Raw genomic sequence first — 13,276 nt, 5'->3', positions numbered from 1 at the left:
CTGGTTCTGAACTTGCCTGCCTCAGCCTCCTGAGTGCTGGGGTTAGAGGCATAGGCCACAACTTCCGGCGTCAAAAGCCCCATTTTAAAAGCCTTGGATGAATATTGGTAGCACTTGGGTTTGTTTTCTTTCTACCACCACCAGGTCAAAACTTCCTGTCCTGTGCCACAGGGCCGTTCCTGCTCCTCCGCATCTTCACCTCTCCCCACACCCAAGCCCTGTGGTGATGCCCAGGAGTCTCCGCATGGACGGGGCCCAGCATCACTATTCTGACCCTTCAGATACGAAGACATGTAGGCTGAGCTAATATGTCAAGAAACATGCTTTGGCTATCAGTTCTCCAGCACAGAATGCATCCTCTGTGTGCGGCCCCTGTGTCACGTCCTGGCCTACCGTACCTTCCCATCTCCTCCCCATTCTCCACCATTACTGCTCCTGCCCCCTCACCGCTGACCATTCCAAGCTGTGCTCAGACCCCCTGGCCACTTCTCGTGACCTGGCCTGTGCCATGTACTGTTCCTCTTCTCTCTCCCTCTCCTACTTGCTTGGTCACTGCTTCTCACCCTTCAGAGCATGCTCTCATTTCCTCCTCCAGGAGGCCATCCTTGCCCATGCCATACTGTACTCGATGCTGTCCTCTAAATTCTGGGTGCCGCTCTTTTTCCTACAGTTTTTTTTTTTGTTGTTTTGTTTTTTTTTGAGACAGGGTCTCACTATGTAGCGCAGGCTGGCCTCGAACTCGCAATGATCCTCCTGCCTCAGCCTCCCGCGTGCTGGGGTTACAGTGTGTCATTTCCTACAGTATAGATTTCAATTTTCTAAATCCCCACTGACTGAAATCTCAGAGAATGTGAAAACTTTATGATGTTCCCCCAGAAGCCCCACAAAAGTAGTGGAAATAGAACAGCAGATGCTCTCTTTCACTGCTGCTCAAAAACAATGCTGTTTCCTTTTTCTTTTTTTTTAACAGTGCTGTTTCAGGCTCCTGGAAGATGACAGGACTTTAGTCAGAAGACACCCTCTCAACAGTGGGTCTACAGGAGGCGCATCCTGCCTGTCCGCTAAGCCAGCTTCCTCACAGCCAGCCCCTGTCACCGGTCGGGTGATGCAGCATTGCTCCTTCTCTCCACTCTGCACCTGTCCTCTGCTGTGTACATTCCCTAAGCGCAGAAAGCAGTGCTCCTTTTATGAACCTTTTCAAGCCTCAATTTTATGTTTTATCATTTTTTTTATTATGCACAGTTTCTTCTATTTGCCATCTGGGAAATAAATACAACTTACATGGAAGGGTATCTCAGGTTGTACACTGCCATTGGATTTACATATATGAACATGGTTTCAAAACTTCTATTGCCTTCCTGGTAAAATCAGCAGCCTGAAGCTTTGCAGAACTGGTGTCAGTATCTTGGAGAGAATTCTTGGGGACAGAGATGGGGTGTGTTTTGCTTTCAGTTTGAAACGGTACATCTTCATCTCCAGGAAGGTGCAGAGGATAATAGGACTTGAACATCACAGACCTCAGTGGCTCTGAGTGTAAATCTGATACTGAAGAATTAGATATAGCCTGTGAACATAATTATGGGAACCTAAAGTAATTAATTAATTTACACGTTCATCTTTATGTTATGAACCATAAAAATAGGATGGACACCTGCATAATTTGCAAAGAACTATGTAGCAATTATAAGCTAAGGACTATTAGATTACATCCTGATGCAGCTGGGCATTTTTCTTTTTTTTTTTTTAGTGTTTCTGAGACAGGGTCTCACTATGCAGTTCAGGCTGGTCTTGAACTCACTTTGTAGCCCAGGCTCACCTTGAACTTGCAATGATCCTCCTGCCTCAGCCTCCCCAGTGCTGGGATTACAGGTGTGCCTCACCACATGGGCTTCATTTTTCTTTCATGAAAGTGCATCTCAAATAGATGAGTCCATTGATTATATCACATGTACTAGTCCCAACCATCTGCACTATTTATTTGTTTTGTGGAGATTTCACTGTGTAGTTCAGGCTGGTCTTGAACTCACTATGTTGCCCAGGCTGTGCTCAAACTCTTGGCGATCCTCCTGCCTCAGGCACCAGAGTGCTAGGATTACAGGCGTGTGCTCTGGCTGGTTGGCTGCAAACTCTCACCTGGACATTCCTGTTTGTTCAGATGCTGTATTTTTGACTGTTTTGGTTAATGTACTTTATTAGGATTATTCTCTCACCTCAATTTACCAATCAGAAGCTTAAACCCTATAAAAATTGTTCAATAAAAGTTAGCAAAAATAATGAATAAATAAATTGTAGAAAAATAACATTTTTACAACATGGAGAGCTTTTTGCCTGAAATATTGACTATATACCTTGCCTTAGATTACCATGTGAAGGTATTTAGTATTTCAGGGAAAAGCTCTCCAAACTTTGTTTTCCTACAATTTCCAGCAAACTCTTACTGAAGATTTCTGAATTCTAGGCTTTATTTTTTTTTATTTTTTATTTTTTCCAGTACCGGGAATCGAACTCACTACCTTGCGCTTGCCAGGCAGGCGCTGTGCCCCTGAGCTAAGTCCCTAGCCCCTCAGGCTTTAAACTTTTGATTGGTAGTATTTCATCCTTCTAGTCACACTTTAAGTAACAATTGTGGGTTTTGGGATATTGCTCAGTGGTAGAGCACTTGCCTACCATGTGAAAACCCATAAATTTCATCTCTAACAACTTAAACAAGAGAAATAACATATTCTTGTCCAGAAACTTACTGATCAAAATGAACATAAGCCTCCTAGTGACAGGGCTTTGCATTTGAGCTAGCACCTTAACTTTGTCCGCATTAAAAAAAAATGGTTTCATTGTTGAATTGTTCAGAAGATCTGCATTTGATGTCCAGACTGTTCCACACCCTGCTGCAGCAGATGGTGGTAAAGTGGTCCTCCCAGGAGAAGGACTTCCTGCCTGCTGTTCTAATGTGTGTCCAGGGCCCACTGTTTTCCCAGATATTTGTGCTTAATTGTTTGATGCCTCCTTTCCTCTCTTTTGCTGTTTGCAGTCTCTCAGAGAAGGTGTGCTCTGAGTGTTCACGTGCTGGGGGCGTGGTGCCCAAGGTGGTGGTATTTAAGAGGTGGGGTCTGCTGTGAAGCATTTAGATTTGGGGGGCATCACCCTTAAAAAGAATTAAGTGTTCTCTTGGAAGGGACTGGTTCCCTCGAGTGTGTGTCACCGCAGAAGAGCAAGGCTGGCTCCTCCCTACCCTCTGGCTTCCTTCTTCCCGCATAACTATCCTCTCCCTCTTATCCTTGCTGCCATTCTGATGTCATCCACACTTTGAGGCACAGTAAAGGAGGCCCTCACCAGAGCAGAACAAATGCTGGCACCATGCTCTTCAGTTCTAGAACTGTGACCTAAATAAACTCTTTCTTTCTTCATATAATCCAAGCTTTGAGTATTTTTGTTACAGCACCAGAAAACAAATACATGTTTTTGGGTTTTTCTGAGCACTGGGAATCAAACTCAAGACCTCACACTTGCCAGGCAGCGCTGTGCTACTGCGCTACATCCCCGGCGAGTCAAAGGAAACTCGGAAATAAGCTTTCAAGAGATGTTCTTATGCCTCATTCCACCACAGCAACATCGGGCACACCCTGTGTACTTTCAGGTACTTCCCGGGACGCTCCTCAGACCTATAGGTATTCTCATAATGGGATGCGCCTAGGTAGCCCTTTGGTCTTCCTAGGTATGGAGCTTGGACACTAGCAGTCATGTCTTTGCTCACATCAAGTCTGTTGGCAGCAACACTGATTCCAATATTTGCACGTTTTATGGGTCAGGGGAATGAGTCCAGGGCCTCACACATGCTAGGCAACTACTGAGCACTGTGTTGCTGAGCTACACCATAAACATCTTTTCCAGGAAAAGCCTAGGCTTCATTTCTTCTGAGAAAATTCTAGCCTCACGGTGAGGACCTTACAAGGTATCATGTCCCGACCTCACACTCTCCAAAGGAATGCTCTGACCATTATTTAATGCTAGCCCAGGCAGAGCTGTTACAATACATGGTAATATCGTAATGCTCATAGGAACAGCTAACTCAGAGTCAATGTGAGACCAAGTGTCTCCCACAGCATGCACTGTAGCAGGACAAAAAGTGGTCCACAGAGGAAAGCAGAAGGTCTGACAAAGAAAGAACATCTAAAAAACAAAAAAAGAAAGAACATTTAAAGTTCCAGAACTATGCCAAGTGCTTTGGGATGACAATGATACTTAATGCTCTAAAGGGAGCCTTTGATTGTGTCACTTCCTTCCTAAGTCCTGTTTTGTTTTGTTTTTTTTTTCGGTATCAGGAATCAAACTCATGACCTTGTGCTTGCCAGGCAGGGCTGTGCTGCTGAGCTAATTCCCCAGCCCCTACAGTCCTGTTTTTTGGAGCAGGATTCCAAGGAAGAGATGTAGCCACAATTAGTCTCACTTTGTTCATATCTCGTGGTGAAAAGAAATATATAATTGACATTTTAAATTTAAAAAATAAATGAATGTGAGAAATTTCCACAATAAATGCTAATATTAATTGAGCACACTTTAGGTGCCCAATCCTGTGGAAAGTTCTTCGCAAAAGCCGTGTCATGGCACAGTTAATGTGTGCTACATCTCTGAGTGAAAATCAGCTGTGCGCCCTCTAAGCAAGACTGTAAAGACCTGCACTGATTGCGCCATTTTTCTGACAGAAATGAAAAAGGAACACGAATAATCCTTACCTGGATGGCTTTCCTATGAGATGGTCACTCATTTGGAGAGTCAGTCAATTTCCCTCCTCAAATCATCTGTTAAACAAGAAACAATATTCAGTGATACTTGACAGAGCATAGTAGGAATATTTTATTCAGGACTGTCACGGAAAGGTCCAGGCACCACAGCAACGGGGTTTTGTAGGCAGGGAGACAAATTGGGTTGAATCCAGGACACATCCAGGGCAAGTACGAATTTATAGCCAAGGATGAGGGTGAGGGTTAGGGGATGGAGAATGACTCAGACATAATATTAACAGTAAAGGAGACTCCGGCTAAGCTGGCATAACAGGGTTCTTGGAGAAGACCGTCCAGAGCGATCGTATGTCGCCTGGGAGATGGTGGTGGCTGAGGAACGCGATCATAGATTGAGAGTAGGATATGGTTCTGGCAAAACTGACCTCCTAGGGTTCTTTGTGAAACTGTGTTTTCCACGGAAGTACACATATGAGCCTAGAAGGGTCAGAATAACATTTGGTTAAACAGAACATTGTGTCACGTTTTCTAGAATTGGATGAAAAGAAGAAAGTACACACTGAGGATGCAGAAAGAGAAACAAGCCAGGGATGTAGCTCAGCAGCACAGTGCCTGCCCAGCAAGCACAAGGTTGTGAGTTCGATTCTGGATACCAAAAAAAAAAAAAAAAAAAGGAAACAGAAACAAGTTCCATGCTAAGTAAAGGAAAATATGCTTGACCTCTGAAGAAGACACTGGTCTTTTCATGTTAGGAATTTGTCATGCATGTGAAAAGCATCCTACCTGCACCTGTATGCCAATGTATTACGTGTCAGTTTCCATGCTGGTACCTAACCAATAACATGCCAGGCATGTAAAATATTCTAGTAAAGCATTCCTCAAAAACAGCGTCAGCTTCCTTCCTCAGCAGTGCCTCCTCACCACCCTTCGCTTTTTCTCTGCTTTGCTAGTCCTTAATTTTAGGTGACCTGGTACAAATATGTGGAGATGTGGGAAAGGATGTGGTAAGAGACATAAAGAGTAGGAAAACGGTTGCATTATGCAAACACGTAGGTGGCCCATATTTTATAATAAAAAAGTCTCTGGATCTGTCTAGAAAAAATGAGTCAAATATAATCATGCCATCGTTTGAGAAGATTCCAAAAGAAATAGTGCCATGTCTAGCAAGATTTCACAGGAACAGCTTTGGACTGCATAAATATCTCCTAGAGAATTTCATATTCTAGTTTGTCACATGTCCTGGCATATTTGTTCCAACAGTGTTTCCTGTACTATACATAATAAGAGAATTAAAAATGGAAACACCAAAGAATAGGAATAAATGGATATAACTGTGTCCCTTCAATATAAAATACCCTAGAAAATTTTAACACAACGAAATTTAAGACTCCAAAAGCTACTCAGCTGTGATGGCTGGTGCCTAGAGTACCAGAGAGTGGGGAGGCTGAGGGAGGAGCCTTTGAGCTCAGAGCTGGAGACCAGCCTGAAGCACACAGGGAGACCCTGCCCTACAATCAATAATTCAGTATAAATTGCACTTATACCAGTCAGGTGTGGTGGTGCACCTCTGTAACCTCAGCACGTGGGAGGCTGAGGCAGGAGGATTGCCATGAATTTCAGGCCAGCCTGGTCTACATAGTGAGTTCAAGGTCAGCCTGCACTACTTAGTGAGACCCTGTCTCAAAAAACCAAAAGAAAAAGTGTGTTTATTCCAAATGGGCAGTGGCTTGAGAACCTCATAGAGTGGCGTATTTACCAACTCAGTGCTGAGGAATATGGCCGGAGAGCAGGCTTAGTGTTATGACTTCAGCACTTCATGCCTCCCGAGTTTTGCATCCAGCTCCTTTCCTCTCTGCATTTACAATACAGTGTATATTAACTAAACTGAAACCCATGTATCTGTATCAACATCATATTCCTTTAAATAGTGTATGATAAGTAAGTAATATTATTGTAACTTTATGGTTAGTAATATATACACAGGAACCACACATAGAAATGAACCTTCCCTTTACAAGATTGTCTTGTAATGACAGACTCTAAAATGCCGCCACGGACGGCTCTCGCTGCTCTAAGTGTGTCTTCCCGAGGGCACAGGCACAAGGTCTGAATGAAAAGGTCTCTTTTTACCGTGACGTGAGGAAGGGGCACAGAACCCTTCACCGCCCCATCTGTACTGCATAGGTGCAACCAGAACGGCCCTTGCTGGCCCGCATCAATTCCACGAGCAAAGTCACCCTCCAGCACCTGCCTCATGTGGGAGAGCCTGAGGCCCTGGCTCCAGCCCTGTGGGTGTGAGCGGAGCTCAGGGTACAGCGAGCTGACAGCAGTCAGCACATACAGGCAGGCCGGGCCCAGATGCTCCTGACCTCTTGGCTTACCAGACAAGAGTGGCAAAGCCCTTGGTTTCCAGTCTTCCGGGTTTTCTTCTGCAAGGTTCAGGAGCTGGGGTTTCACACTGCTATGAAAGCAGAAGGAATCATACACTCAGTTAAGTCTCTGCAATTGTATTTGTTGCTGAAGTAGAAACTGTTTAATAAACTGTACAATACTGCATATTACACGTGGCGTTATTGTTCAGATAACCAAACTAGGTGCCAAAATCGTTATAATTGATAACTATTCAAAATTTCCTAAGAATATAAATAAACTACATTGAAAAACATAGTGAAATGATGAATAGAAGTATTTTCTCAAATATTCACTAAAATTCACAAAGAATTAACACAGGTTAACACTAAAGCTCTTTATTTTTTTCACCTTTTTGAGACAGGGCTCGCTATGCAGTTTGCGCTGGCCTTGAGGTCACGCTGTAGCCCAGGCTGGCCTTGGACTCACAACATCTCCTGCCTCAGCCTCCCAAGTGCTGAGTTTACAGGTGTGTTCACCACACCCAGCTAGAGCCCGCCCTTTTAGGAAAAGAGAAAGAGTAAGTTTGCTGAGGCCTGTAATTAAAAACAGGTATACAAGTTGGATGAGATGCATGAAACAGCTATTTGCAGACTCTGAAAGTGACCGTAGGATTCTGGGGGAAGAGCCTTGCTGGCAAGGGCTAGGATGATTAAGCATCCGCTCCCAGGGGCACGTATGAGGGCAGAGCTATCAAAGCACAGAAGAGGGAGGAGATGTCAAGGGAGTTAAAGGCGAGGAGATAACAAGGGATATTATAGCTCATAAAATAACTTGTGCTTTCAAGGGTCAAAACCAAGTGCAGTACTGTTAAGTACTACTGAACTAGAGATGAGTTTTCCCTTTTCGTAAACATGCAGAAATTCCAAGTGAACACTGTGGTGCAGAGGAATGGCTCCAGGAGGAGGCCTTTAGTTCCAGGCCCGAGGACTGAAAAGGGGACTCTGGGACTGCAGAATCCCCTTCTTCCCTACCTTTGTTCTTGCCTCAGATTGCTCTCCCTCCACCCCTCAGGCCTTCCAGTTGTCACGGCCAATGGCGATTAAGTGAGCTCACGGGACCAATCTGAGAGGAGAGTCTCACTACTTGGAAGAGATGGAGGCCCAGGATAGCAGGGTCAACCATACCATCCTCCTGGTAACTGAACCCAGAACCTCCCTCTGCCATAAACTCCCTGATTTTTACTTTTTTTCTGTGTCCTCTGACCACCCGTACAACTGAAATTTTGGCCAGAGGGCTGAAAGGAGAACCCAAGGGAACTGAAAACCCCAACAAGTTCTGGAAAGAGAAAAGCTCTGGGGGGCTGGGGATTTAGCTCAGCGGCACAGCGCCTGCCTGGCGAGCGCGAGGTTGTGAGTTCGATTCCTGGTACTGGAAGAAAACCAAAAAAAAAAAAGGCTCTGAAAGGGATCCCTTGCAACTCCTTTAAAATTCTAAGATTTATACCCCCCCCACCCCCGCTCCAACTGCCAAGTCTGTATCTCATTTTCATTTGCACACCAAAGGCTGAACTTCCCAAGCTCCAGACTGAATATTGTGTGGTGGGATTGAAGCCCAGAGTGTAAATAGTTTTGGCTTTTGGGTAACGTTTTTTCTGGAAACTATTGGAATTTGCTGTCTTAGCATAAGATGGCTATAAATAATACATAAATTAATGGGTATAGCTGTTTTCCAATAAAATTTATTAATTTAAAAAAAAAAAAACAGAAAAACAAGTCATGTGGAAGATTTGACCGGAAGGCAATTAACAAACAAAACATATGATGTTGCTCATTCTGTATTTGCAGGGTTTTTTTTTTTTTTTTTGAGATAGGGTCTCACTATGCAGTTCAGGCTGGCCTTGAGCTCTGTAGCCCAGGCTGGCCTCAAACTCGCAAGATCCTCCTGCCTCAGCCTCCTCAGGGCTAGGATTACAGGTCTGCACCAGCACGCCCAGCTGCTCATCCTGAAGGTGAAGACATGGTGACTGCAGAGAGGAGGGTGGCTTCTCACAGTTCAGCACTTCAGCACTGACTGCTATATTTTTAATTGTTGTATTAAAATTGTAAACACATATATTTGGGGACTGCGATGGTGAGTGAGCCCAGGTCCTCCCTATGATAGGCAAGTGCTCTACCTCTGAGCTACAACCTCAGCTCCAACACTGTAAATACATTTTAACATTTTCTCTTTCTTCCTCTTTTTCTTTTTCTCTCTCTTTCTTTCTTTCTTTTGTGTTTCTTTCTTTTTTTGTCTTTTTGAGACAGGGTCTCCCTATGCAGTTCAGGCTGGCCTTGAGCTCACTTTGTAGCCCAGGCTGGCCTCGAACTCCCAACAATCCTCCGGCCTCAGCCTCCCGAGTGCTGGGATTACAGGCATGCACCACCTCACCGGGCTTGGGGCCTTTTTTTAGGCCCACTTGTGTACTTCTAAAATCCAGCTGTAATAACAACTGTACTCAATTAGTTTAACAAGAATCCCACCCTTGAAACCTCCTCCCCCTTGAATCCCTTCATGTCCTCCCTCTTTTACCCTCTGATAGCTCTGCCCTCATATGTGCCCCCTGGGTGCTGAGATTAATCATCCTAGCATTTGCCAGCAAGCTCTTTTGCCAGAATCCCATTTTGTCAATTTAGCCAAAGACCCCTATGTGCTACTAAATCTTGGTAATTCCCCATCCACTGATCCTCACCCTGCTTCTTGGTTATAAATTCCTACTTGTCCATGCTGTGTTTATACCTTAGCTAATTCTCTCTACCTCACTGCAAAACCTCACTTCCTTTACCCCCTAAATTGTACATTTTAATGATTTTCTGTATCAGTTAAAAATAAATTTAAATTAAAAACCAAGTAACTAGCTGGGCATGGTGGTGCAAGCCTGCAATCTCAGCACTCGGGAGGCTGAGGCAACAAGATCTTTGGGAGTTCAAAACCAGTCTGGGCTACAAAGTGAGCTCAAGGCCAGCCTGAACTGCATAAGCAAGACCCTGTCTCAAAAAGACAATAAATAAATAAAGGAATAAATGAAATGAAATAAAAACCAAGTAACCATAACAAAAACTTTTTTAAAAACACCACTAGAAGGACACATGACAAAATTTTCTAAAAACTCATGTTCAATGAAAAGACGCTGTACACAAATCCCTCAAATGACTAAGCATGGTTATCTAGGGGGTGTCTCAGGGTTATCTTGGGAACGGGAGTAGGATTGGAAGTAGTTTCCATTTTCTATTTTATTTATGAAATAAGCTAATAGATGTAAATTCATTGAACATAGTACTATGTAAGATTTTCTAAGTAAAATAAAAATAAAATATAGTAATTTATGTAAAAAAATCTCAATGTCATCATCTCTAAAACTATGGTAATGCTGATGGTCCTCACCATTCTTTTTTTTTTTTGTCTTTTTGAGACTGGGTCTCACTGTGCAGTTCAGGCTGGCCTTGAGCTCACTTGGTAGCCCAGGCTGGTCTCCCATCAATCCTCCTGCCTCAGCCTCCCCAGTGCTGGGGTTACAAGTGTGTGCCACCACACCGGGCTGTCCTCACCATTCTTTAACAAGTATCACTAAATTTTTTTTCATAACACACAAAGAAGCAAATGTAATGATACCTATTAATGTATTTATAAGCATAAGAAAGAAAAGGAGGGCCTCCATCCCATAATATTGGTAGTGCATGCCAATGTTCAATTGCTGAAATTAGTGCTACAAGGTGGACTTTCAATCACAATTTTAAACATTTTTCCACTTTCTTTCATTTTAATTGTCAGAGTATGTTCCTATTTCAAAAAATTAGGACAGTTAACAAGACATAATTAACAATATTATAGAAAATAACAATAGCAATTTGTACGCAGACCTTAGTATATTTATATAGAGATTCCTTCTTTTTCTCTTATATTCTTTGATACTGCTTTAAAAATTTCGTCAAAATTACAAAATTAAGGTAAAATCAACAAAAAAATCCATGATTTTAGGTGTCAACTACAGCAGTATTTCCTGTGAGAAGGAGCCTTGTGAGATACAGGGTCAGAAATTATCCCCTTCTTTGAAGGTGTGCACTTGTAATGAAGCTTTTCTAGATATTTCCAGGCCTGGCCATTTACATACTATTTACTCTGCCTCACTGCTCCTGCCACAGGGGTGACAAGGTGCCAGAGATCAAAGGATCTATAAAACTTCAAACACTGAGCAATTTAGAATTAACAATGTCTAATACCTTACAATTTTTAAAATGCTGACTTCTGAACTATGGAGTTTGGTTAATAGTTTTCAAGAAAAGAAAGACAGCCGGGCGTGGTGGTGCATGCCTGTAATCCCAGCACTTGGGAGGCTGAGGCCGGAGGATTGTTGGGAGTTCGAGGCCAGTCTGGGCTACAAAATGAGCTCAAGGCCAGCCTGAACTGCATAGCAAGACCCTGTCTCAAAAAGACTGAAAGAAAAAACAGAAAAAACGAAAAGAAAGAGGAAGAGATGGGGTGGGGGAGCCATCCAGGACTAGGAGAGTGGCCTAAGAAAAAACAATTGAATAATTTTCGGACTGAATGATCAGTTTTAAGGTGAAGCAGAGGAAGACAGAGTAGGGGCAGTCAGAATACACAGAAAAGCAAGGTCTAATAGCTGTTCTAAAATGTATTTGTGAAGCTTCCAACCTTATACAACTTAAAAAAAAATAAAAGCAGTAGGGTAGAGGATACAGCTCAGTGGCACACAGCCTGCCTGGCAAGCGTGAGTCCCTGAGTTCGACTGCCAGTACCACAAAAACAGTACTTCATCATAGAATATGGAGACTCCAGGGAAGTTCAAGTTAAAAATCTCTAGAAATCCTCTAATATAAAGGTAACTTGTTGAAAGCAGGAAGAGAGCTAGGGTGGGGGCTGAGGCCTGTCATCCCAGCACTCAGGAGGCTGAAGCAAGAGGATCTCAGAGTTTGAACCCAGCCTGGGCTACACAGTGAGCTCAAGGCCAGCCTGGACTACATAGTGAGACCCTGGCTCAAAAATAAGATAAAAATAAAATGAAATAGTGCGCTATTATTGAAAAATACTTGAAATTTTCATCCGAATGTAAAGCAATGAAAATCATTAATATTGAACAGGAAGGATATAAAATTATGGCTTCATATTAAAGTAAGTATAAAAAGCAAACAGCGTTGTAGAAACTACATATTTTTCTGGGGAAAAAAAAAAAATCACCAACGAAACCGAGGTTAATACGCAAAGAGCAAAAGCCAAAACTATAATAGGAAGCCTGCAAAGGAAAAATTTAAAGGTAAGTTACAGGAAGGGGAGACAGCTCAGTGGCACAGCGCCTGTCTGGCAAGCCCAAAGTCCTGAGTTCCACTCCCCGTACCAAAAAAAAAAATAAATAAAAAATATAAATAAATAAATAAATACAATAAAATAAATAAAGGTAAATTACACACCAAAAGCTTTGTAGGAAATGTGACTAATGGGAAATTTCCAGAGGTCACTATAACAGAAAATAGCGAAACAGCGGGGACCACAACGAATCAACACAAGCCCCGTGGTGACAAAAACAGTCGGGACAAAAACGAAACCCGGGGGGGCTGGGGATTTCGCTCAGCGGCGAAACGCCTGCGTGGCAAGCGCAAGGTGGTGAGTTCGATTCCCGATACCGAAAAAAAAAACACAAAAAACTACAAAAACAAAAACAAAACAAAAACAAAACAAAAACGAAACCCGGGGGAGGGGCAGCACTCACGTCCCGCTCCGCTCAGGCGGCACTGGGCACTGACGTCAGCCCCGCCGCGCTCTGCCCGTTTGGCGGCTGCGCGGGGAGATGACGTATTTCCTGCAGAACGCGGCGCCGGGGCGGAAGCGTTTGTGTGTTTTGGTTCCGAGAGAGTCAGGGCGGCGGGATACCAGGTGTTTAGCCGCGCGGTGGAGATTTGAACCGAAAGCACACTGGTTATGTTGGAAAATGTTTTAAAGGATAACCTATCAAAACTTTAGCCTAGAAGATTTAATTGATCTCGTGACGTACATAGTGTGGTTGAAGAGAAAAATGTCAGAACACCCATATATAATTACTCAAGGATAAACATCACGTAGTGCAAATTCAACTATTTTCACACTCCGTGAACGCGTATCAGACCACGTTATGGTACGGGACATGTTGTTTGTAAATG

At 43.3% G+C, this 13,276-nt stretch overlaps 2 long non-coding RNA genes across 6 annotated transcripts in view; one reads left to right on the top strand and one right to left on the bottom strand.

The window, feature by feature from the left end:
• LOC102023590 overlaps positions 1-1,115 on the top strand; it is a 19,416-nt gene extending 18,301 nt beyond the window's left edge. For all 3 annotated transcript variants that reach the window (XR_001233370.1, XR_001233369.1, XR_001233371.1), the window contains exon 6: positions 971-1,115. This is a non-coding gene — a long non-coding RNA (uncharacterized LOC102023590). The remainder of the gene's footprint in view (positions 1-970) is intronic.
• Positions 1,116-1,208: 93 nt separating this feature from the next.
• LOC102023908 lies at positions 1,209-12,895 on the bottom strand. 3 transcript variants are annotated; one of them, XR_260446.2, is made up of 5 exons: positions 12,850-12,895; positions 7,118-7,197; positions 5,162-5,213; positions 4,731-4,796; positions 1,209-1,564 (listed from the first exon to the last, which is right to left on the bottom strand). It is a non-coding gene; the product is annotated as an uncharacterized LOC102023908 (long non-coding RNA). The 3 variants fall into 3 exon arrangements; XR_260445.2 differs by lacking the exon at positions 5,162-5,213; XR_260447.2 differs by lacking the exons at positions 5,162-5,213; positions 12,850-12,895 and adding an exon at positions 7,497-7,537.
• Positions 12,896-13,276: the final 381 nt, after the last annotated feature.

Source organism: Chinchilla lanigera, unplaced genomic scaffold, assembly GCF_000276665.1.
Source record: "Chinchilla lanigera isolate Chin_1 unplaced genomic scaffold, ChiLan1.0 scaffold00015, whole genome shotgun sequence".
Classification (NCBI taxonomy): domain Eukaryota; kingdom Metazoa; phylum Chordata; class Mammalia; order Rodentia; family Chinchillidae; genus Chinchilla; species Chinchilla lanigera.
This window is presented reverse-complemented; position numbering and strand designations above follow the sequence as displayed.